Source organism: Pinus tabuliformis, chromosome X (assembly GCF_031772625.1).
Source record: "Pinus tabuliformis cultivar Carrire ecotype Pingquan chromosome X, CPIR1, whole genome shotgun sequence".
Lineage (NCBI taxonomy): Eukaryota > Viridiplantae > Streptophyta > Pinopsida > Pinales > Pinaceae > Pinus > Pinus tabuliformis.
The window spans coordinates 853296353-853322711 of record NC_142308.1 but is presented as its reverse complement, the minus strand read 5'-3'; positions in this window follow the sequence as shown (position 1 = coordinate 853322711).

The window sequence follows — 26359 nt, the reverse complement described above, 5'->3', positions numbered from 1 at the left end:
CTTCAGAAATCTTGGGTTGTACTCTATTTCGCACCTTTGGAATCATCTCCGCGCTCAGGTTTTTGCATATGGTCCTATAAGCCCATCGAACCGCCAGCATGCACAGGTTCCAATCAATTCGTCTCATCTGGTGAACCTTGTTCAGTACTCTGCACACCCTATGGAATGCCTTTCATGGAGAATTGGTAACGTGCATCACCCTTCCTGCTACTGTGGTTTGCTCTAATTCTCTAGGCTGGGGGTGGGATGCACTTTTGTGGACTATACAGCATATGTCTGTACCCATCAAGAAAGGTGGGCGTGCAAGTTGCTCAACACCATCTGATTGGCTTCCGTTTGAATTTGGGGTTTTCCAAAATGTAGGCACATCATCCTTCTACATCTGTGCCAGTCTCCAAAAGTTCCTTAGTGCATACCCCACCATCGTGCTGGTGTTGCGCACAATTCCCACTTCACAGCATCGAACCGTTGCTGCTTTGGTACTACACTTTCGAATTTTCTTAAAAATTCATCCACTGCTGACAATCCATCATATGTCGGCAGCTCCCTTGCCTCTGTTGTTACGCAACGCAAGATCTGATCATCATGTTGTAGTTCAGTGTTGTTATTTCATGCAGTCGATTCTACCATCGCTCTATCTCTTCATCTAAATCGAAAGTGCAAGAGCTTTCACGCTCCCACAAAATCCTTCCATTTGCAATTGAATTCACCCAATCCTCGCCTTGTGCAGTTATCTTATAGATACAGTCAAGATTGTCATCACTATCATCGTTGTGCACTGGTTCAGTGTATCGCGCTCCTTCGATTGGGTCTAGTGGTACTACTACGCATAGTTACTTTTTCTCGAAGGTCATTTTGTGCTTCTTCAGATTTATGACTCCATTCATATTGGTAGCCCAGTCTATTCCTAGTAGCGCAGGATACAAATTGTTGTCATCGACAATCTCTATCACTTCAAAATAAACCTACATGCTCGTGCCCTCAATATCTATTGTTAACCCTTGCAATCTTCCCATTGGAAAAATCTTCTGTTGGTTTTCCATTCGCAACTGAATAGGGGACAATTGTAACACGAGTCGCCCATGCTTTCCCATGTTTTCTTTGGTAGTAAATTCACGTCTGAACCCAGATCCAGGATTACCTGATCCATTTCGTACTCACCTATTTGCGCAATCAACCTCATTTCCCTTCCTGTGCGCAATGCATGCTTTCCAAGTTTCCGAACCACACACAGTTCTCCTGACCCCACACACCTAGTGATAAGTTCCTGTAGCCCTTTGACTGCCTTGTTGTCACACAGTAGTTTCATGCATGTCACCAGAAAGGTAGTGAGCATTGAAGGATCCATCCATGGTTCTAGTTGATCATTACTACCTGAAGTGGAGGCCTCCATGAAGCTCTTCTTAGCTTCCATGAATGTCTCCTTTGCACGTTCTAAATCAAACTCGAGTTCCTTTGTAGGAGCCTTGCGAACCCACGTATTGTCTTCTGGCTGCTTCCCTTTATCATCTCGCATGGCCATGCCAATCCTGACCATCATGTTTACATTTGGGTCTTCTTCGCATGGTTTGGACCTCATCATTTGTAAATTCTGGGTCAGAGGGGGCTGGAGTACCCCCTTTTCGCATATCTTTGTTATCAACGAAGGGCAATCTTCTACCTCATGATCAAACTGGTTACAGTACCAACATGATATCCTAGTCAGATTTTTACAATCGCGGGCATAATGCCCTATCCCTCTGCAACTGTAACAAATTATCTGGCCACAATCTCTTCCTGGTCCTATTCCACCTCGACCTCGACTACACCCCTGAAACCCAGTGCGCACCATCCCTACATTTGGGTCGAGGGCATGCATTCGGTCTATATCCTATAGGCAGGAGTCTGATCCATCATTAGTTCATAGCTTCGACAGGTGCATTCATCATGGCATACCAACCTGCAGAAATTACAAAACAATTGTTGGGACGTCTGCGTATACTTCTGCAACAGATGACAATTATCCATGGTATGTTTTCCCCCTATCTGGAAAATCACGCACCATAATGCAGATGTTGTGCTTGACCCCGCCTGTGCCTCGAGTCTTAATGGAATTGGCCCTCCCCCTGCCAACTAGTTCACAAACACTGGACAGTGGTCCTTGTCATGCCCTTGGCCTTTGCATTCTATGCACCATACTTCCCCGCGCACCTCCGGTCGAGTTGTCCTGTCCTATTTCAAACCTTGCATCTCCAGACACAGATTCTGTAGTTGCACATTGATTTCTTGGACTCCCAACCTATGGTCTTATATAGGGGTCTCATGCAATCTCATTGCCATCTCCAATGCTTCAGCCTAGGTGGAAAGTTTTTGTTGTGACAGCGTCATCGTTAAGTGTGGCATAGGTGAGGCCACAAACCATGCACAATGTTGTGCATCTGTTAACATCATATTGGCTTCATAGATCGTACTCTTTAGCCTTTGTTCCAGATCCCGGGGGTCTCACCTGGGAGCGTCGAGATATCCTTAAACCCAATGATTGATTGTGTCTCTGATTTTGGCCTATTAATTCCCTGTTCAGCGTGGTCTAGATCTCTCCAATTCCTACATTCAGGTGGTCATTAGAATGCTTGATATACCACGTTAATGCGCAATCCTGCAGCACACTCACCAGCGTAGCCTTTTTAATATTATCATCCACGATGCCCTGTGCTTCCCATACTGCTCTTACTACGAGCCAGAATTGGTTCGGATCTTCATTACCTACTCCTTTGAATATTGGTAGTTTGATCGTGCTCGCCATACTGAACTGTGGAGGTGGTGGAGGTGGAGTGGGTGGAGATGGAGGTGAGGGGGGTGAAGCAGGTGGCAGTGTGGGTGGAGGTGGTAAACACGGAATTCGCTGCCTTATCAAACTGACCACGCTTCTCAGAGAAACCTTCACGAGCTCGTCCTCGCTCTCTCGCGAGGGTGAAATTAAGGGACTGTTTTCTAATTCTTCACTACTTCCACTTTTGTAGATCTTTCTTCTTCGCGTAGTCCCAAACATTAATTTATTCGCATAACCCGCTTTTCACACAATAGCATCTTAATCCAAGTGTTAAAATATTTAATATACTTACCTCACGGTCCCTTAATAAAACATCGCTCGGCCTCACTGTAGCTGACGGTCGTGCCTACCGCAAACTCAGTGATAATCCTCCTATTATTTGGTCGATCTAGTGGTCCACAGCTCATGCTATCTTACCTTCTAAGGCTTCTAGTCTGCGCACTAGTTCCAGAGACCACACTATTGGTTTGTCGAGCCTACACCTTCCCTGGCTATCTACTAACTTTGAGATCCACTAATACAGCTCAGACGAAAAATATGCAAAGAAAATTTCGTGGATTTCAATGTACAAGTAGCGATCCAACCATTGTTCCTTAGATACTCATGGATTTATGTTTTCCTACGCCGCGAACTCATGAATCTTCTTGTCTAACCACTCTTCAATTTCTTTCTTTGTAGGATTCCAATGGTATGACATCAGACATCCTCTATGAAAATTCTAGTCCTGGCAACGGAACCATTTGTTGGCTTGTATGGGCCTGACCCAGGTTCAAAGGTGATTTAGCCAAGCAAATCTCGGTACTACTGGCCCTTTCAGCAATAGTCCATGGATTGCGGACTGAGGTCTCACCCAAAGTAGTATGGGAGGGTGTTAGAACCATGTTTCCACACCCTGGGGATGTTTGATATGTTGGGATCGGTACGCAGTCCAACCTTCGTGATCACTGTGCTACGTGCACAAGTGGGCACCTCACAGCGTGCGATGTTATCTTCATGCAGTCCTATTCACAGCGCGATCCTTGTTAGAGAAAGATTTCGGCGTAAATCACATGAAGAGTCATTTGTGACGTGTTTCGAACCAACCAGTGTGGTTACCCAAGTCTTTCCTAATTATGCATTATTAGCTATTTACTTAGATTATTTTCACATATAAGTATTTTGAACCATACAAAAATTTACTCAACTGCACGCAGTAAATAAACAGAGTAAAAGTAATACATAACAACAGAATAATGATTCAAGACTAGATGCACAGAATTAGAATAAACTTCTCTTTATTAGATTTATGTCCCGATTACAGACTTGACTTTGCCCTATGCACTCAGCTGTAGGGGTCCGCGCACTCAGTTGCGAACTCTACTAGGCCTCTGCGCACTTAGTTGTAGAGCCTCTTCCTACTACTACAACCCAAGACACTTAGAATTCTCCTTTAAGCTTGAACCATTCCTTCACTACTCTCTATTATTAACTGCTTTTACAACTTAGAGCCTCGCTCTATTTATACAATCCCATGGTCCATGGACCATGTGTAGGCTAACATGACTTTACATTACATTACATTATTTTAGGGCAGACAACCCTATGACTTAACCTCTACTTTGCACTTCACGCCCGCAATTCGTGGATTTTTACAACACCTTTGACCAAAACTTGGGCTTTGAGCCCCAAAACCTGTTGTGGGGGGGATTCCAAGCCCAACAAGAGGTTAAAATTATTCCATATAGAAGTAGTGAGTTCCTATGGAAACAATATGCAAGAAAATATTAATGCAGCCCAATAGCAAGGTAAGAGGTACCAACAAATAAAAGAGGCCTTGAAGCAAACTTATGAAAATGAGAGAAGTAATAATTTTTCCCTTTGAAAGGATGGGTTATTACAATTTAACGACAACATATATATTCCTTATCAGATAGATTTCAAGAGGCTCATGTCAAATGAGTTCCATAAAAAAGTCTTATTCTAGCCACCCAAGGTATCAAAAGATGCTAACAACCATTAAGAGGTCTTATTATTGGGCAGGTTTGAAAAGAGATGTGGCTAATTTATTTCCAAATGCATAGAATGTCAGCAAGTAAAGGTTAAATCCAAGCACCCATCAGGACTACTACAACCAATCCCCATTCTCAAATGGAAATGGGAAGTGATTTCCATGGATTGTGTCATAGGTTTTCCAAAGATAACTAAGATACATGATGTAATGATGGTTGTGGTAGATAATTTGAGAAAGGGAGATCACTTTGTGGTTGTCTAATCCATGTATATATTGAGCGATATGGCTCAAGCCTTCATAAAAGTTATTTTGAGGTTGCACAGAGTACTCAAGAAGATTATCTCAAATCAAGATGCAAAATTTACTTCAAAACTTTGGAAAGACGTTTTGGTTGGCCTAGGGAAAAAATTGGCATTTAGCATAACATACCATCCACAAACAGTTAGGAAAACTAATATGAGAAATAAATTGTTATAAGACATTTTTAGAATGTATGTCATGAACCAGCCAAGGAATTGGGAAGAGTTTCTTCCACTGGTGGAGTTTTCTTACAACAATGGGTATCAAGAAGCATTAAATATTAGTCCCTTTGAGGAACTTTATGGTAGGAAGCAAAACACTCCTATCAGTTGGATTGATCCAGTGAATAGGGTCCATATTGGGCTTGACATGCCAAGAGAGATGGAATAGGAAATGGTAGCCATTAGGCAGAATTTAAAAGTGGCTCAAGATAAGCAGAAGAGCTATGAAAACTAGCATAAAGTACATAAGAAATTTAAAGTAAGGGAGCACATTTACCTATGAATTAGGCCTAAGAAAAATTCCTTAAAAATTGGGTCATGTGCCAAGTTGAAACCATGGTATTTTGGACCATTTGAAGGTTTGGAGAGAATGTGATATAGGTAGAACCAAATGGAGAATTCTAGTCAGAAATTTTGTCATTCTAGATCAGAGGAAGATCGCACTCCTAAATCGAGTAATCGACGAGGTCACGGTGTAATGGAGGCACTTTTCTAGATAAGAGGAAGATCGCACTCCTAAATCGAGTAATCGACGAGGTCACGGTGTAACGGAGGCACTTTGGACCAAAGGAAGCTACATAAGACATGGTTGAGCAAATCAAATTATATTATCCATTTTCCTTTTCTATTTAGGAAAATGTAAATATGATTGTAAATGTAATTGTGAATAAAGTTGTATATATATATATATATATATATATATATATATATATATATAAATGGTGTGTGTTCAAGAACATAACACTAAGCACGGTGTTCCTATAAGGTGCGAGGTTGGTGACAACCCTTTTTCAACCCTCTTATAAATATTATTATGAATTGTAAATTGATGTAAAAGATGTTAAATCAAAAATAATGACTGGCTAACATGGGAAATAGATTTAGAGGTTTGCAGGAGGAGGAGTTGCTTATAACCATGCCTTTCATTTAAGTTACCACCTAAATCCCTATTAGGAGGGACACCACTACTTTGCAGGAAGTTAATGGAGGAAATCATCTCTTGAGTGGAGGATGATTCCATAGACTGCCTCATGGACCATATTGATAGAGTCAACACATAAGAGGATTTGGGGGGTGGGCAAGAAAATAAGGAATAATTGCATATGAATGGGAGGATTGTGCACAAGTGGGGGAGGAGAGAGAATGCATGAATCAAAAATATAATGAGGAATTTATTTGTCTCTTATTTATGTATCTACTAAATTTACACATCCTTGTATGATTTTATGTTCGACCACTTTGATAATGGAGGCATGTAGAGGTGCATGATTATTCCCTGTGATCAATACGCCAGTAGTTGTTCTTGTGGATTTCTTGTTAAGGCCTAAGAATCCCTCTATGTTTAAATATTATAAGAGAGTTCAGTGGAGTAGTGATGCTCTATGATAGCCAAGCTGAGAAACATGTGGGGCTTGCTGGTTGAGAATCAACAGGGTTGTGGTTGTGTTCCCCCGGATAACAAAACCACTAGAGACTAGTTGGTTGATACTTTCTCAGAGGTTGAGGCACCTCAGAGCTAGAGGGATGATAAAACCTTGTGTAGCCTTGCAGAGGTTGAGAAAACAAGTGTGAGAACCATTGAGAAGTCGTTGGAAAGTGCGTTCTTATTCTTACAGAAGTATCGCAGTTGAAAAAACTCCTTTATATTTATGCATATCTCTATTTTCAAGACTGAACTGAGACTCTTTGTACCCTACTTGACCCCTATATTTTTTTGTTGTTGGATTGAAATCCACTTTTGTGTAATAGCTCTGAGATATTAAGAACATATGAGAAATGGTTGTGTTCATTATATGCAAGTGAATGGTTGAGAACTCCTAAGAAAACTATCTCCTCATACCCTAAATTTGACTTGGGGGTGGTTGATTGTAAGAAATATCTACAATGCAGTCATCCTATGGTTGGGTCGATATTTGAAGTCCCAATCTCAAGTTTCAAGATCATCTATAATAGAAAAAAAGTGGTTTTTATTATGTTGTTCTGAATTTCATTTCACTATTGTGTTATGTTGTTGTTATATGGCATGTGTGGTTTATGGAAATGCTCTTATTCATTGTGTAATATCATTTGAATGGTTGAATGATAAAAATGCATAAGTGGAAGGCTTGATTCTCCCTGTAATCTATGCCATGCTTATGATAAATGATTATGATCTCCTAAATGGTTCTTATGCATGATATAATGTTTGTGTTAATTCTAGGATGGGTATTTCCTAGATGCCATTGTTAATTAATTGGTGGCTAGATGCCTGGGGTGCAGAAAATCTGTGATGGTCATTGAAGCACTAAGTCCACAACTGGGTCGGTAAATTCATCTCAACAATGAGCGAAGGAAGGAAGATAAATTTCTTTTGCATGGATCCATCGAGCCTTCTATATTATATTGAAAGCTCAAGAAATATAGCAATAAATATCTAAGTGTCAAGAGGAACCTAATAGAGGGGGGGAATATTCCAAGTGTTTAGAAAAAGAAATGTTAAAGCTTAGAAGAGATCACAGCCTAAAAAACCCAAGAAATATTTAAACAGAAGAAAATCTTACAAAACAATGGGGTGGGGAAGGAGTTTGGGGTTCAGAGTTGGAAAGGAAAATAATTGTTAGAAGCATCTCAAAGTCCGAACGGTTGAAGACCTAAATACTAGCTGGAACCCAGCATAGTTTCGAACCCAGTGTAATTTTGGGGAATTTGGAAAAATTATTGATACTTCAAGCCTAAATTTTTGAATATCCCATTCGAGGTCAGTTCGGTGGTCCATAAGAAATTTTATGTGGCATATTCCATGAAGGCAAGCCATGGGTCATAGTTTGAGGCTAGGCCCAAATGACCTGGAGTTTAGTGATCAATGTTATGTGTAAAAATTCTACATAAAAAATGGCTTGAGGGTTGATTCCCATTATAATGAGGAATGGTTGCAAATCACATGGAGGGTCAGTCCGATGGAACCCTTAGTTCAAGCTGATGTGGCATGTACGACTACCACTTATGGCATGACACATGGAAAGGCGGTGAAATGGACCACCTTGGTGAGGTGTGGTTTCCATGTGGACACCACATGGGTGCCACATGGGTGACACATGGAAATACCTTATTAATGTGACAAGGGTCTAGCAACCAATTTTTAAATGGACATAACTTTTAATCTAAGTGTTGGATTTCAAAAAAATGTATATCATTGGAAATCCCTTAACAAGACGGATGCAATGGCAGTATTAGGTCTTAGTTTTAAGGGATTTTAAAATTTAGGAGTTCTGTGACCCCAATTCCATGATGATACTATGGAGGTCAGGTTAAATGAAAGCAACACCTCTCACTCGGCTTTGAAGATACAAGGGGGTGGGAGGGAGCATTGCAGTCTTGTGCCAAAATGGAACCATTATTTTTTGGGCCATTTGAGGTTTTAGAGAGAATAGGGACTGTGATGTATAGATTGGCCTTGCCACCAATAGTAAAGGTTCATTATTTTTTCAATGTTTCTTTACTTAAAAAGTATGTACAAGATGTTAATTATATGATTGATTGGTCGATGCTACAGGTAGAAATAAAGGGTTATTTCTAGCTAGAACATTTATGCATTCTAGATCAGAACCAAAACATGATCCAGAATCGAGTAATCAAGCAAGTCAAGGTGAAGTGGAAGAACTTTGGACCTGAAGAAGCCACATGGGAGATGGCTAATTAAATGTGAATTTCATACCCATTTTTATTTTTCAGTTATGCAAATATAAATATGATTGTAATTAGATATAAAGATTTATGTATATAAATTTCACAGTGTACTTTTATTCTTGGTTTAAAGCATGTTATAATCGTGTTCAAGTATAGAACACTAAGGATGGTGTTCCTGTAGGGGGGTGGGGTCGTGACAACCCTTTTAGGTTAACTCCCTCTTGTTAATATTTATGAATTCTATTTTTTTAACTGAATTGTGGAAATGCAAACACAATGAACTCGCTCAGAAAAAAATACATGGGTTTAGTAGCCTTGGGGAAGAGATTGCTTGGGAAATTGGATAAATTCTCATTTAATGGCAGCCATGGCCTGACTGGTAGGTCTTTAAATAAATTGACTAGAATTAATAGTAGATTTGAGGAATTATATGGGCTTCCTCAAAGGAGGACAAGCCCATACCCCTCTTCCTTGCCTCTTGGATTGTGCTTGGACAAGTCAACAAGAAAATACAGAAAGAGAATTGAAGCATTTGAATGGTGCTAGAAAAAATAGGAGACAATATTCAAAGAAGGGGAGTGATGGGTATGATAGGGAGCTCTGCAGAAAAAAAAAAAAAAAGGGAGAGAATAGAATAGGTAGGAAGCACATTTGGAGGTTACAACACTGGAAAAGTATGGAGATAAAAAGAGAAACCACAGGCCATGGACTATGTTATGGGTGCACGCAGTAGCGCATGGAAACCACTACTCAGGTGAAGGAAAATGGCTCATTGGACTCTCGATTTTTGGTAGAGGTTCTGCATCCTCTAGATTCCTAGCTTGCATAGGTATTATTTGTGTCTAATACTTGACTACAGGCTTGCCATCATTTATAAGTGCGCTCTGGATTCCAAATTTAGGGTGGGGACACAAGAAGAATCATTATCAGGTTCATGTGGGTGGAGATGGTGTAATCTTTGAACTCCTTATGCCAGTGGATTGTTTTGTTTATTTCCCTTAAGCACTCCTCCTCGGGCTTTGAACATGGCTTGGGGGTGGCTGACTACAAGAAAATTTGCAGTGTAGTCAACCTAAGGTTGGGTGGAGAGTTGGAGTCCCACTCTCGGTTTCCAAACTTCTACCTTCATTAGATAAGTGCCTACTTACATCATTGTGTATTAATGTGACCTAAATATCTATTATTATTGTTGTATATAACTTGTGTTGTTGTATGAGTAATGTATGTTGTTTCATCCTCAGGTTATATAGCTTTTTCTGTAGGAAAAATTTATTCACCAAAGACTTAGATTGGCACAAAGTCCCTAACTGTCCCACAAAGCCTTCATCATAGCTTCCCCTGATATATTCAGTAATACTGAATATGAGACACACCATCGAATTGTGATTTTTTCCTTCCAATCAAACTTCTTACATTCTTCATTGAACACTTCCGTTGGTTTAGTACTTGGATCTACCACGATCCACTGATTTTTATCCACCAGCAGATCCTCCATCTTGAATTTCCACAACTCAAAACTGTCACCATTAAATTTCTTGATCTCTGTCTTTCCACTGCTCGCCATCTTCTTTCACCATAAGAATCAATCTCGTAGATCTCCCACTGAACTGGGTCTACCACAGGCCTAAGCAAAACCCCTCAGCAGTAAAGGCGTCCCCTTGAAGCCAAAACAGCTCTGATACCAAGTGTAGGTTTTAACCCCGTACAGAAATTACCTACATACGAATTCTAAACACAGAAAATAAACCATGGCAAGAGCATAACACATAAAACAAATATACACTGAGATTTTCCCCTGGATCCCAAAATCAAGACTACTAGATTGATTTTTCATTATGTTCCTTTCAATGTTACAATACATATAGATACATGCCAAAGCATCCATAAATCCCAATCCATTAACCCTGGATTAGAACATAATCGTATTTCCCTTGACCGTATCTACAAAATACCATGGACTGAAAACCATCACGCCCAAAACCATGTGTGAAATCCATGCACAAAACCATAGGTAGGTCTTTCCACATAATATAGGGTCCAAAAAAAATTTCTCGGGGCGCTGCCCCGAACCCTATGCAAGGGGGCTACCGCACCCCATGTAATCCCCCCCACGCTTGGGCTAGTCGTGGAAAGAATATAACACAACCCAACAAATATCTATTGTTATCTTTGTATATAACTTGTGTTGTTGATGAGAAATGTATGTTCCTGTGTGTATTGATGGATTTATGCATGTCCCTCATGATGAGAGTGTTGGCTACTTAGGGTCTGACCTAGGTTCAGCAGTGAGTTTAGCCAAGCAAATCCTAGTACAACCAGCCCTTTCGGAAAAATTCCGCATTGTGCGGAATGATGTCTCACCCAAGGTAGTATGGGAGGGTGCTGGAACCAGGTTTTCGCACCCTAGGGATGTCTTGATGAGGTCTGTGAAGTTTGCAACCCGATCCTGCATGCTCTCGATGCTCCATGCAGTCAACTGTCCTTCGTGCCTTATGCAACTGTCTCATGTAGCTCTTTAAAGGGAGTGAAGAGATGTTGCCTAGATCCTTTATCCTTACCGTGTTTTTATTATAGATCTTAACTTAATTATGTGGACCCAATATCAATCGTTCAACATTCATAACAAGTGTGCGCAATCATAAACTGTAAGAGATGCAAAGATATAATAGAAGCATAAACACACAGATCTACGAGCAAATGCACAATATTTCAAATTCAACTTCTCTTTTATCAAACCTCTGTTCAGTTACAATCCCAACTCCACCCTATGCACTCAGCTGCAGGGGTCTGCGCACATAATTGCGGACTCTACCAGGCCTCTGCGCACACAGTTGCAGAGCCTCTCCTTACTACTACAACCCAAGACTTAGACTTACAGACTCAGAGCCAATTCCTTATTCAAAAAACCATAATACTTCTCCATTCTAAGTCTCAAAAACTAACTTTACACTTAGAGCCTTGCTCTATTTATACACTCCCATGATCCGTGGACCATGGGTAGGCCGACATATTCTATATTTAATTACATTATTTTAGGGAAGACAACCCTAGACTATCGTGCTCTGCACCTACATTTTGTGGGGTCTTTACATCATCTTGACCAAACCTCGGGCAACAAGCCCCAAAAACCCGCTATGGGGGGATCCGCTGCCCAACAGGCCCCCAACACAATCATCGTGACTCGTTCCGAGTCACTCGGCTGGTGCAGTGATCCCAGCACGAAGTCCATCCAACTATGTCGGCATGGCGCGAAGGTCCGCAACTCACCATGCTATTGTGGTCTGGATCTGCTCCATTTCTTCTATTGAATCATCTGCGTCTAACCTGATTCTCTGCGTTGATGCCGGCTTCTAGTACCTATGTTTATAGTCCCGCAGCTCTGTCCGGTTTGTGGAGTCATGAAGACTGTGCTTTGGTTGGTTAGTCAGATAGCCGGCCCACCCATGTAGGGCTTCAGGTGGCTGCCATTTACGCTTGGTGGGAATGGCTCTCCATTGAGTTTGACTAGCTAGACCGTGCCTCCGTCTGTGACCTCCTTTACCACATACGGTCCCAACCAATGCATTTTGAATTTTCCTGGAAATTTTTTGAACTTGCTGTCATATGGTGATCGTGCCAGGCTTTCTTGCTCTGTTTCTGTACCTGCTGATGGAATCCCGCCAGAAACTGTGCTTCCTCGAGTTCTTTTAATTGTGCTAGTCTCTCTTCCAAGGCTTTGTGGTCCGACATGCATGTAAGTGCTGCTATCTGCAAACTGAGGACGATGTATTCCATTGACATGACTTCTTCCGTGCCATAGACTACCCTGAACGGTGTCTGACCTGTCAATTTCTTGCACGTGGTTCGGTATGCCATACTACGGCAGGTATACGTAGGTCCCAGTCATTTCGCTACGCGTTACATACTTTGGTCAGCGCAGTCTCCAGAATCTTGTTGAAGGCTTCTACTATCCCATTAGCTTGTGGATGGTATGGTGTAGCCTGTTGATGATACACATGGAACCTCGGTGAGTGTACTGGTAGTTTCATTCAAGAAGTGCGTTCTGCGGTCACTCATTAAAATTTTTGGACATCCAAACTGTGTTAACACATGGTCAGAAAAAAATATCGTAGTTGTGGCGGCCGTGCAGTCCTTAACCGGCTATGCTTACACCCATCGAGTCAGGTACTCTGTCGTGGTGATGATGTAGCGTGCACCAATCTTTCCCTAAGGTTTGATTAGTCTGACAAAATCGATTACCCATTTTTCGAATGGTTGCAACGTCATCTGTGGATTGAGTGGAATGTCTTCCCTTCGTGATGGTTTCCCAGTCCTTTGACATATGTCGCAGGCCCGACAATATGCTTTTGATCTTGATGTAAGGTTGGCCACCACAGGCCAGCACGGAGAACCTTTTGTGCCGTCACACATCCTTCATAGTGTCCTCCTAGAGCCCCCCCATGTGCTTTCGTGAGAATCTGTCCTTGTCCAAATTCAGGGACATATCTGCGTAAGATTTCATCATTTCCCATTTTGTAGAGGTGCCCTACGATGACAGAAAAGTCTGCTATGCATACCACCAATTCCTTCTTCTGTTGGATTGAATATTCCTTCGGTGCAGTCTCTGTGGTTAAAAAATGGATTATATCTTCGAAGTGGTCGTCCGCAACGCGCACTGCAAAGAGTTATGCATCTAGTAGTCCTTCTTCTAAATTCGTTGGCTCCTCGCCTGTCTCAATTCGTGATAAGTGATCTGGTCCTACATTTAGGCATCCCGAATTTATGATGACCTCGAAGTCATATTCTTGAAATAGTAACAAACATCTACATATGTTCCCCCCCAACACAGGCTTTTTCACCATGTATTTCAACGCGAAATGATCGGTATACATCTTGCAGTGCCCGGCAAGCAAGTAGTGTCGGTATTTTTGGAGTGCGTATACCATTGCCAACCCTTCGTTCTCGGTGGTAGAGTAGTTATTTTTAGCTTTGGACATCTTCCAGCTCACGAACGTGATCGGGTGATCCACACCCTCCATGCCTTCCTGCGTGAGTCCAGCTCCCAGCACGATGCACGATGCATCAACATGTACATGAAATTATATGTCCCATTTTGGGAAGACCAAAATGGGAGCAGATGCCATTTTAGAACATCCAAACTTTTCTTACAATCATCATTCCAACAATATGTAGCGTCCTTTTTTAATAGTTGTTCCATTGGCGTTGTTATTTGCGCATAGCTCTTGATAAACTTTCTATAGTAACTAGTGTTCCGCAACGTAGCATGTAATTGTTTGACACTGTGTGGTGCTTCCAGATTGAGAATAATAGCAATCTTCATTGGATCCACCATCAAGCCCTATTTGCAGACCACATGGCCGAGAAGGTTCCCAAAGGGGACGAGGAAGGTGCACTTTTTAAGATTGACCGCAATCTGGTGTCGTCGACAAGTATCCAGCATCAAGTGTAAGCTCGCTATATGGTGCTTAACTAACCCAAATACAGTCCAATCATCCAGTTAGACCTCCAAAAACTTGTGTATGTATTCCTTAAACACGGCCACCACTACGCGTGAAAATATCGTTGCCGCATTCTTCAGTCCAATGGGCATAATAGTGTATTGAAAACAGCCCCATTCAGTTGCGAAGGTTCTTTTTCTCCTATCTTCTGGCACAATCTTGATCTAATGGTACCCTGAGAAGCCATCCATGAATGAGTAAGCTTCCTAACCTCCAACATTCTCTAATACTTCATCTGTAAACGGTGTCGGGAATGGATCGTGAACACAAGCGTCATTAAGCTTTCTAAGGTCCACGCAGATTCTGATTTTTCCCTTTTGTTTCTTCTCTTGTACTACCATAGGACTCACACAGTCAAATTCTTCCACTGGTTCAATGATTCCGACTGCAAGCATTTTGTCTAATTCTTCGTGAACCTTTTCTTTGTACTTTGGATTCGAACGGTAAGGTCGCTGCTTAACTGGATTCGTGTCCGCTTTCAGAGTGATCTTCATCATTCCTAAGATCCCCTTTAAGTCCGTGATTTTGGTTAGGAACAGATGTTGATATTCGCAAAGTAACTCGGCGACCTTATCGACCGTTGCATCATCCCAATAGTCCCTGAGCATCGTGTACTTCGGCTCTGCCTCTGTACCAATGTTTACCTGCTTCATTTTTAGCGGCGCAGTGATGATGGGATCCTCAATTGATGGTCCTCGAACTTCGCAACACCCTTCATTTTCTGGAATATTAATATTTCGGGGGTCGTCATCATCCTCCTCTACTTGTACATTATAACATTCTAAGACACTGCTTAACTAGGTTTCCCATGTTGGTTGAACCACTTCCTGGGGTTCCTGTGGTATTTTGAAGATGGCAGCTTTTACGGCTTGCAGTGCGTCGTCAACAGTATCCGACCATCGGTCTTCAAATGTGAATGTTAACAAAAATCCCTCCCGCAGGACATCCCATTCGCTAGTACCATGTTGAAGTTCCGTCTTAGTATACCAATTCATGGGTATGACATCCAGGGTATGGTAGAATAAGTGTACCCATTCAGGTTGAGGTTCTTCTCCATAGGCCTTGGTCCATTTCGCGAGGTGCTTGCGTGCGTCATCGCGTCCATCATATTTATCTTCCATCCGTAGTTGCGGTTTCCCAAATCGTAGGCGCATCATCCTCATACAGCCGCTCCAGTTTTCAAAGTTTCCTTGATGTGTTCCATACCATCACGTAGGTTTCGCACGCAGTGCCCACTTCAACACGTCGAACCACTGTTGTTCTAGTACTGCGCTCTCAAACTTGCTCAAGAATTCATCCACCGCTGTCAATCCATCATATGTTGGCAAATCTCGGGCCTGGGTTGTTACGCAATGTAGTGATCTAGTCATCACATTGTAATTCAACGTTGTTACTTCGTTCAACCAATTGTTCCAACATTCGTCTTCTTCATCAGAATCCAAGGTGCAGGAACTTGCGTGCTCCCACGAGATCCTTCTATCTGCAGTCGAATTCACCCAATCCTGATCTCACACGGTTATCTTGTAGATACAATCCATCTCATCGTCGCTTCCATCATTGCACATGGATTCAGTGTAGCGCGCTCCTTCGACTGGATCTAGAAGAACTACTACACATAGGTATTTTTTCTCGAATATCATCTTCTGCTTCTCCAAGTTAATGACTACATTTATATCAGTGGCCCAGTCTACTCCTAGCAATGTGGGATAAGGATTGTTGTCATCAACAATCTCTATCACTTCAAAGTCTGTCTGTGTGATCGTGCCTTCAATATCGACCATTACTCCTTGCAACCTCCCCATGGGCAAAATCTTCTGTTGGTTCGCCATTTGTAATTGAATATGGGACCACTACAACATGTGCCTACCCATGCGTTCCCATGTCTGCTTCGGTAACACATTTGCATCGGAACCCAGGTCCAAGATTACCTAATCCATTTCGTATTCACCAATCTGTGTTTTCAATCTCATCTCCCTTCCAGTGCGCAATGTATGCTTTCCCAGTTTCCGGACTACGCGTGGTTCACCTGACCCTGCACACCTAGTAATCAGCTCTTGTAGTCCTTTAACTACCTTATTGTTGTGCAACAGCTTCATGCATGTCTCAAAAAAGGTAGTAAGCATAGAAGGATCCATTCCTGGCTCTAGTTGATCCTTACTACCTGAAATAGAGGCCTACGTGAAGCTCTTCTTAGCTTCCATAAGCGTCTCCTTTGCGTGTTCCAAGTCAAACTCAGGTTCCTTTGCATGAGCCTTGTGAACCCATGTATCTTCCTCGGGCTGCTTCCCCTTATCTTGCCCTGTGGTCACACCACTTCTAAGCTTCATGTTCACATTGGGGTCTTCTTTACATGGTTCAGACCTCATCATTTGGATATTCTAAATCGGAGTAGGCTATAGTACCCCTTTCTCACACATCTATGTGATTAACGTAGGACAATCTATCATTTCATGATCAAACTGATCGCAATATGAACAAGACATTCTCGTTGGAATAGTATAATCGTGGGCGTAGTGTCCTGGTCCTTTGAAATTGTAGCAAATCAACTGTCACGGCCCCTTCCTAGCCCCATTCCTCCTCATCCTCGACCTTAGCCCCGAAATCCAGTGCGCGCCATGCCCGCAGCTGGGTCGAGGCCTCGCATTTCTATCTGCATTCTATATGATTGGGTTCGCTCCATCATCAACAAGTAGTTGTGACAAGTACGCTCGTCGTGGCCCACCGACCTACAGAAATTACAAAACAGTTGCTGGGGAGCCTATGTATACTTCTGCAACAAATGACAGTTATCTATTGTGTGCTTTCCCCCTATCTGACAGATCGTGCACCATAGCGCGGGTGCCGCATTTGGCCCTACTTGTGCCTCTGGTTGCAACAGTATTGGCCCCCCTCCTGCCAAGTAGTTCGTGAATACCGGGCAGTGATCCTTGTCGTGGCCCTGGCCTTTGCATTTTATGCACCACACTTCCTCACACGCCTCTGGTCGCGGTGCCCTATCCTGCTTCAAGCTCTGCATTTCTAGGCAGAGATTTTGTAGCTGCACATGGATTTGTTGAACTCCCAGCCCCGAATACTGTATTGGTGTTTCATGCAACCTCATCGCCATTTCCAATGCTTTGGCCTGGGTTGAAAGCTTCTGCTATGACAGCGTCATCCTCAGGTGTGGTGTCAAAGACACCACAAACCACACGTGGTGCTACGCATCTGTTAGCATCATATTAGCCTCGCGGATATATTCTTCAGCCGCTGATCTAGATCCCATGGGGTATCACCTGGTAGCATCACGATCTCTTTGAATCCAATGATTGACCATGTCTCTGATTTCAGCTGGCTAAATTCTCTGTTCAACGCCTTCCGGATCTCTGCTATTCCTGCATTTGGGCGATCATTAGAGTGCTTGATATACCATGTCAGCGTGTGATCCTGCAGCGCGCTCACCAATGTGGCCTTCTTAATGTTGTCGCCTGTAACCCCTTGTGCTTCCCATACTGCTCTTACCATGAACCAGAACTGATTGAGATCCTCATTCCTTACTCCTATGAATATAGGTAGCCTAATCGCGCTCGCCATGTTGAACCATGGGGGTGGTGGCGGTGGGGTGGGTGAAGATGGAGGTGAAGGAGGTGAAGGAGGTGGTGGCGTAAGTGGAGGTGGCAAACTGCATAATGCGCTGCCTGATCAAACTGACCGCACTTCTCGGAGAAACCTAAACGCACTCTTCCTTTCTCTCTCGTGAAGGTGAAACTAAGGGACTGTTCCCTAATCCTTTGGTACCCTTGTAGATATTTCCGCTCCGTGTCATTCCAAACATTAATGTATTCGCATCACCCGTTTTCCACATAACATCTTAATCCAAGTATTCAAGTATTTAATCTACCTACCTCGCGGTCCCTTGAGAACATGTCGCTCTGCTTCACTGTAGCTCACGGTCGTGTCTATCGCAAACTCAGTGATAAATCCTCCTATTATTCGGTTGAGTCAATGGTCAACAGCTCGCGTGATCTTATCTTCCGATGTTTCTAATCTGTGCACTAACTCCAGAGTCCACACTATTGGTTGATCGAGATTACACCTTCCCTAGCTGCCGGCTAACCTCACGATCCACTCATACAATTCTAAAGAGAAGGACGTGAAGAAGATCTCGTGGATTTCTATATATACGTAGTGATCCAGCCACCTCTTCTCGGATATCTGTGGAGTTATGTTTTCTTGTATTACGAACTCTTGAAGCTTCTTGTCCAACCACTCTTCAATTTCCTCCTTTGTAGGGTTCCAATGGCACGACATCAGACATTCCTTAGGCAGATCCTAGTCTCGCCAATGGAACCATTTGTTGGCTACTTGGGGTCTGACCCAGGTTTAGCAGTGAGTTTAGCCAAGCAAATCTCAGTACTACCAGCCCTTTGGCAACAGTCCGCGGTGCGCAAACTGAGGTCTCACCCGAGGTAGTATGGGAGGGTGCTGGAACCAGGTTTCTACACCCTAGGGATGTCTTGATGAGGTCTGTGAAGTTCGCAACATGATCCTGTTGGAAATAATACTGAGAGGGGGGGTGAATCAGTATTATTAAGTTCTTTTTAATAAATCTTCCTTATTTATACTTAGAATTCAGTACCATAAAACAATGAGCATGAACAAGAAAAACAGATAGTCACACCAAAGAACACCAGATATAAGGTGGAAACCCAATGTGGGTGAAAACCACCTGCTGCAATATGTTTCTATCTTCTTTCAATTAGAAACTCCTTTTACAATGATTTTGTACTGGTGTAGTCCTTTACCAGTACGCAGGCTGCAACCTGCAGAGAGCTACAACTCTCTCTCGTTTTCCAGTCTCTCCTGGAAGGGAGCTACAACCCCCTACTTCTTTTCTTTCGAGGACCACTTTTCATAAATTTTCAAACTGGATCCAAGAATATCAAATAAACATCAAGTACATGCAGATTACCCAAACTCCTTATACAATCAACCAAGAATTACCCAACTTCTCAGAATGCTGTAAACAGAAAGATAGTACCAAAAATATAAACCCAGAACTCTGCAGCAATAAATAGAAGATGATCAACAAATGTTTTAGGACAGATACGCAATTTTTCTTTATCTGGACTGCGTGGCTTCGCACTTCACCTTCTGCATCTCTGCGTATCCCCACAGAGAGCCTTCCACTGCACCACGTACCCACGCACTGTTTCTTCAATCACGTCGCGTACTACTACTGTGGCCAAGCACGCTCAGATGCTATCGCGCCGCGTATCTACGCACTTGCGGCTTCTGTAGCATCGCGTACTTTCACTGTGCCTCCACACCTGAACCTCTGCCACGCCGTGTATTTTTACTTTTCTTCCGCACCTGAACCTCTATCGCGCTGCGTACCCATGCACTGCGCCTTCTTCTGCGGTGCGTACCCACGCACTTGCACAATTAATTACCTGCGAACCTCTGATTAGGGCCAAATTGGCAGTCCACCAGTGTGCCACAGATAGTCAGATGCCCAGATCTGATCATGCGCCCGAGAGATCACACTTCATAGATTCACTTTCAACTTCACTTTTATATAGATCCAGTTTTTAAACTGATAACCCAATATTTCAGATCTTAAGATATTCAATTTGCAAAAGATACCTTGGCCAAGTGATCTCCTTCCCTATTTATAGTCAAGCCCACATTCACACCATGGGACAAAACCATCAAATAACCAAAACAAGAGATCCAATCCGGGGCTAAATTAGAACCTATACCACGGGCCAAAACCATAGAATCAAGAACGGCGGGCTAAATACCACGGGCCAAAAATAAGAAACCCCACGTGAGCGCGCTTCTCTGCCTTGAAGTGAGTGAACTGGGGGTCCGCACCTCATGAACGGGTAACCTGCGGGTATGAACGCACTTCCTGGCCGGCGTACCTGCGGGTCCGCACCTTTTGAACCATTCACCTGCGTACCTCTTAATTTCCAACATTTTGAGAGCCTGAGCATTGCTACTTGAGTGAGTTGCCATCAAGTACAACACCTGTAACATAGAGTCATACCAGAATCATAATGCCAACAATCTCCCCCTTTGGACTTGATGGCAACCTCAAGATCCTCAACGTTATTCTCCCCCTTTGACATCAAGGGAAAAGGGTTATGCTCCCCCTAAGAATATGCTCCCCCTGACTATAAACCAGATCTGCAAAGAAGAACCATAATCCACTAAACACCATAAATGACCATGAAAGAGATAGAGACATATTGCAGCAATATTTAGACCAGCATCCATGATCTCCTTCTATACTTCCTCCATAATGCCAACAATACATTATATGCTCCCCCTGAACCTGTGCCATTCGATCTTCGACCAATCCGCAACCCAGCACATGTACGCATAAACCTTGCGTACAACCAACCATCAGAAGAGATTCAAAAATAAGATGATGCATCAACAACCCCCAGCTTTTGCCTGAGATATTCAAAGGTCTCCCTGGGCAATGGTTTGGTGAGTATATCAGCAACTTGTTCCTTAGAAGGAACATACTCCAACTTGACCTTTTGTTCAAGTACTTGTTCCCGGAGAAAATGATACTTGATCGGTATGTGCTTGGTCTTTGAATGCATGACTGGGTTCTTTGAAATGCTGATTGCACTTGTGTTATCACATAAGATGGAGATAGGTGGTGTATAAGTGATTTGAAAATCCTGCAAGGTCCGCATCATCCAAAGGAGTTGAGTGCAGCAAGATGCAGCAGCAATATATTCCGCTTCAGCTAGAGACAAGGCAATCGAACTCTGTTTCTTGCTAAACCAAGATACTAATCTGGAACCCATAAAGAATGCACCACCATGTCAGGATTGGGTAATCTGTCCTAAAACATTTGTTGATCATCTTCTATTTATTGCTGCAGAGTTCTGGGTTTATATTTCTGGTACTATCTTTCTGTTTACAGCATTCTGAGAAGTTGGGTAATTCTTGGTTGATTGTATAAGGAGTTTGGGTAATCTGCATGTACTTGATGTTTATTTGATATTCTTGGATCCAGTTTGAAAATTTATGAAAAGTGGTCCTCGAAAGAAAAGAAGTAGGCGGTTGTAGCTCCATTCCAGGGGAGACTAGAAAACGAGAGAGAGTTGTAGCTCTCTGCAGGTTGCAGCCTACGTACTGGTAAAGGACTGCACCAGTACAAAATCATTGTAAAAGGAGTTTCTAATTGAAAGAAGATAGAAACGTATTGCAGCAGGTGGTTTTCACCCACATTGGGTTTCCACCTTATATCTGATGTTCTTTGGTGTGACTATCTGTTTTTCTTTTTCATGCTCATTGTTTTATGGTACTGAATTCAAAGTATAAATAAGGAAGATTTATTAAAAAGAACTTAATAATAATGATTCACCCCCCCTCTTAGTATTATTTCCAACAATTGGTATCAGAGCCTGAGCATTGCTACTTGAGTGAGTTGCCATCAAGTACAACACCTGTAACATAGAGTCATACCAGAATCATAATGCCAACAGATCCTGCATGCTCGCGATGCTCCGCGCAGCCGTCTATCCTTCATGCCTTATGAAACTGTCTCGTGTAGCTCTATAAATGGCGCAAAGAGATGTTGCCTAGATCCTTTATCCTTACCATGTTTTTATTAGATATATTAACTTAATTATGTGGACCCAATATCAATCATTCAACATTCATAACAAGTGCGCGCAATCATAAACTGTAAGAGATGCAAAGATATAATAGAAGCATAAACACATAGATCTACGAGTAGATGCATAATATTTCAGATTCAACTTCTATTTTATTAAACCTCTATTCAGTTACAATCCCAACTCCACCCTGCGCACTCAGCTGCAGAGGTCCACACACACATCTGCAGACTCTACTAGGCCTCTGCGCACACAGCTACAGAGCCTCTCCTTACTACTACAACCCAAGACTCAGACTTACAGACTTAGAGCCAATTCCTTATTCAAAAACCCATAATACTTCTCCATGCTAAGACTCAAAAATTGACTTTACACTTAGAGCCTTGCTCTATTTATACACTCCCATGCTCCACGGACCATGGGTAGGCCGACACATTCTATATTTAATTACATTATTTTAGGGTGGACAACCCTAGACTCTCACACTCCATGCCCACATTTTGTGGGGTCTTTACATTATCTTCACCAAACGTTGGGCTACAAGCCCCAAAAACCTGCTATGGGGGGATCCACTACCCAACAGAGAGAGATAAGAGGAATCTTTATTTAACTAGTTAATTTCTTGTATTGAAATGCTTGGTATTAAATGGCCGTAGGATATTGAATGATGTATAAGAATCATGCCTCTGTGTGGAAACTAAATATTTACAATAGGGAAATAACTCAAATGCATCACAGTGCTAAAAGGTACCCATATTGATAATCAGGCTTAGGAAGGATAAGCCATTTTTCTAAGTGTCAAATGCATCCATGTTTATGGATGGATATATATATACATATGTATGTATGTATCAATGTGGTCGTTGAAGGGCTTCAACTGTGCCTTATGTGCCTACAAGAAGGGTGAGGGAGAGGGACAACGTATTCCTATCGGTAGGCAGACATATTCATGTCTAGAGACTGCAAGCCCTTATGGTACATCATTGTATGTGTACCACTGAAAGAGAGGAGGGAAAGGGATGAAACAATTGACGAGAATCGTTTCATTGCAATATGAGAACATTCATGTCCTAGCCATGGGTCTTGGTAAATTTGAATCCTATCATTGCATTGTAAGGGATTAGGGTGAGTTACATGGAGGCTAAAGGCTCTACTATAACAGTTAAGACCTATGACGAAGAAATGTATGTTTTATACACAGATCTAACCTCGGTAAGAACTAGGTTATAGCATGACGTGGCAGAGTGACATGAAGATGATAATAACATGGCACGTAGTTGGTGCAACACGTGGCGAGAGCTAGAGGCCCACTGGAGGGCCACGTGGCCTAGGAGTGACACATGGAATCCTTAATGAGGATCATGTGGCCAATGTGACATCATCTTGAGATGGCATAATTAAGATGCCAACATGATGATGTCACCTCCAACCTTGAGGGTCCCTCACTAAGTTAATGTGTATGGCAAGGAAGGTCGTGGTTAATGGGGCCAAGGAATAGGAATAGTTCCCAGTAGATGAAAATAAAATTTTATATCCCGCCTCCATGGGAATGGCATGGAAGTCATGGTTAATGGGTCCAAGGAATAGGAATGGTTCCCAGTATATGACAAGAAAATTTATATCCTGCCTCCACGGGCATGGCATGGAATTTAGCATTGTGGGCTCGAAATACCCTGAAAAATCTTATATTGTGAACATGGTTACAAACCAATTTTAGGGTTGATCCAGTGGGCCTAGGGGAGATAATGATGGGAAAGTGAAATAGAGGATAGCTAGAGGTAGAGCATGATTATGTGGACCTACTAGATGAGGTTGGGTTTCCATGTGGGCACCACATGGGGGCCCATGTAGGTTCCATGTGGCAGTTCCTTGCAGGCAAGGAAGGGTTATTAAGGTCAAATTTTAAATGGGCATAAATTTTGATAAGTAAGTCAAACTAAGATAAAATTTATATTGTCAAGAAGCTTTCAATGGGCCTCTTGCAATGGTGGTATTATATTTTAGTTTTGGGGAAGCCAAAATTTAAGAAATTTTGTAACCCCATTTCCATAACAAGAACTTGGAAGTTGGGTTAGGATTAAGTAACACCTTCCATCTGGCCTAGGTTAAGGAAAGTGGGTGGGGGGGGGGGGGGGAGTGCTACATGTATTACAAGGAAATGGGATTTCTTTTATAGGGAAAATATCAATAATTTACTAGAGACTAATGAAATTAGGTTGTTTCTTACTATTGAGAGGTGACCTACCTTAAAACTAAATATGTGGCAACATGCAATTGAAAAGTAGAGGCCATGCAAATCATGAGGCCATTGATTTATGTTATTGTGAGGAAACTCACACAAAATTTAGCACATGTGTCGAGATGCACTTAAACAATAGAGGATTTACTAATAATTAGGTTAGTTACTTTGGTGGCTCCTTTATTGTAGGAATTATTTTGAGATAATGTGGAGGAAGATGCCACTACCTAAAAAGAACTAGATTAATCAATAAATTAATTGAGCAAATGGTCTTGCCATGTAGGTTATAATCTTGATCATATGAAGATCTTATATTTCTATCTGCATTACCTACTTTATCTTTGAAGTTTTTAAATAATAGATGATTGAGTAAAACATCATGAATCATTTGATTTGATTTAGCTAATGTAGATCCTTTTTATTTTCATATCTTTGTTTTCTTCTAATTTATTCGTGTCATAGTTATAGTTAGTTAACGAGTCAATAAAGCCCATATTAATAATTGTAAGTGGTTGACCTGCATTTAAAGAAAGGGACCACATTTAGTTGCAAATGGGCTATGGTATTAGATAGATGGTATTAAGAGAACCATGGTACTAACCCATGGTATTGCATTTATGAATCTTATATAAAGGATAGAGACTCCCCATTGAGGAGTGTCATGTCTTATTTTGTAATCGAGCCCCGCTCTATTGGAGGCTGCCCCCTCGAAGAGGCAAGTGAACATTGCTTTCATCTCTGAAAAATAAAATACATGCTATTATTTCTCATTTTGTACTGTGTTTTGGGCTATCTTTCTTCATATATTCAGTATTCTGGCATCTTCTCATAGGTCAAGAGCATTACAAGTGGTATCAGAGCACTTTCCAGGGCCGGTGGTATCTCCATTTTTAGTAGAATTTTTTTTTTTGGGTAGAGACGTGTTCCGACGTCTTTAAACCATGGGATCTGTCATTAAGCACATAAACCTACAGATTTGGGGACGCATGCACGCAGGAAATACAAGAGGTGGTCACGCTTGTTGGACTCCCTTGTAACCCCTGTGGGTACCCCTTCGAGCAGTAGCACATTAGATAGAACCATGCACGAACTGTCTTCCACGTACCCTCTAAGTATATCGGAAGCCCCCTAGGCACCTGAAACCTTGCCGTAGATAAACCGTCGGTCGTCTTGCTTCTATAGTACACTGAGAATAGCACTCAGGGAGATTACTCACGCATATGATAGGGTAGTTAGGTAGTACGGCTAAGGGTACAGTTGATCCTCCTTAGTGCCTTGAAAGATTAGGCCAAGTACTACTGTTGGACCCTTATGTATATTGCGATATGTATCACCTGACACTCCTTGAGATCGTATTTCCCTCATCTCTCTGATGATTGCCCATCATCTTCTTTGCTAGATCAAATCTAGCAGGTTGGGTTTTGTCATCATTACAACAATCAGACCCACCAGTTCAGGGTCTACCGCCACAATACCATTCAAATCTAGGAGTTGGGTTCTGTTGCCGTAGCAATCCTACTCACATTCTATAGTTGAGGGTTTCACAGACAAATCTTACCATTTGTGCAGGGAGGCTTGTGGCTCCTATAACCTGGGGCGATTCTCGCAGGACATTGGGTAGGATTAACTTTTCTGGAAATTGGTTACTGCAGTATTGATAAGCAGGGAGTAAAACTCCTTTCAGAGTCAATAAAACAAAAAATGCCCTCCAGGATGCTTATAAGAGACTTAGCCCATAAGAATCAAGACGACGAGTTGAGTGAGGTGGTACCATTCACTTGTCAGCTTCAATTTTTTGGTGGTCCCAAATTTTTTCACAATGATGAAAAGTGATCTGGATCTATGTATGGTAGAAACCAGAGCTCAAACTATGGCCAATGAGAAGATGGAGTCCCTTGAAAAATGGTTGGAGGAATTAACAAGGAAGATCCAGACATTACACGACACATTCACAAAGGGAAAGTTAGAGTTACAATTGGAGACATATGGTTTTAATGAAGACCATGAAGGAGAATCT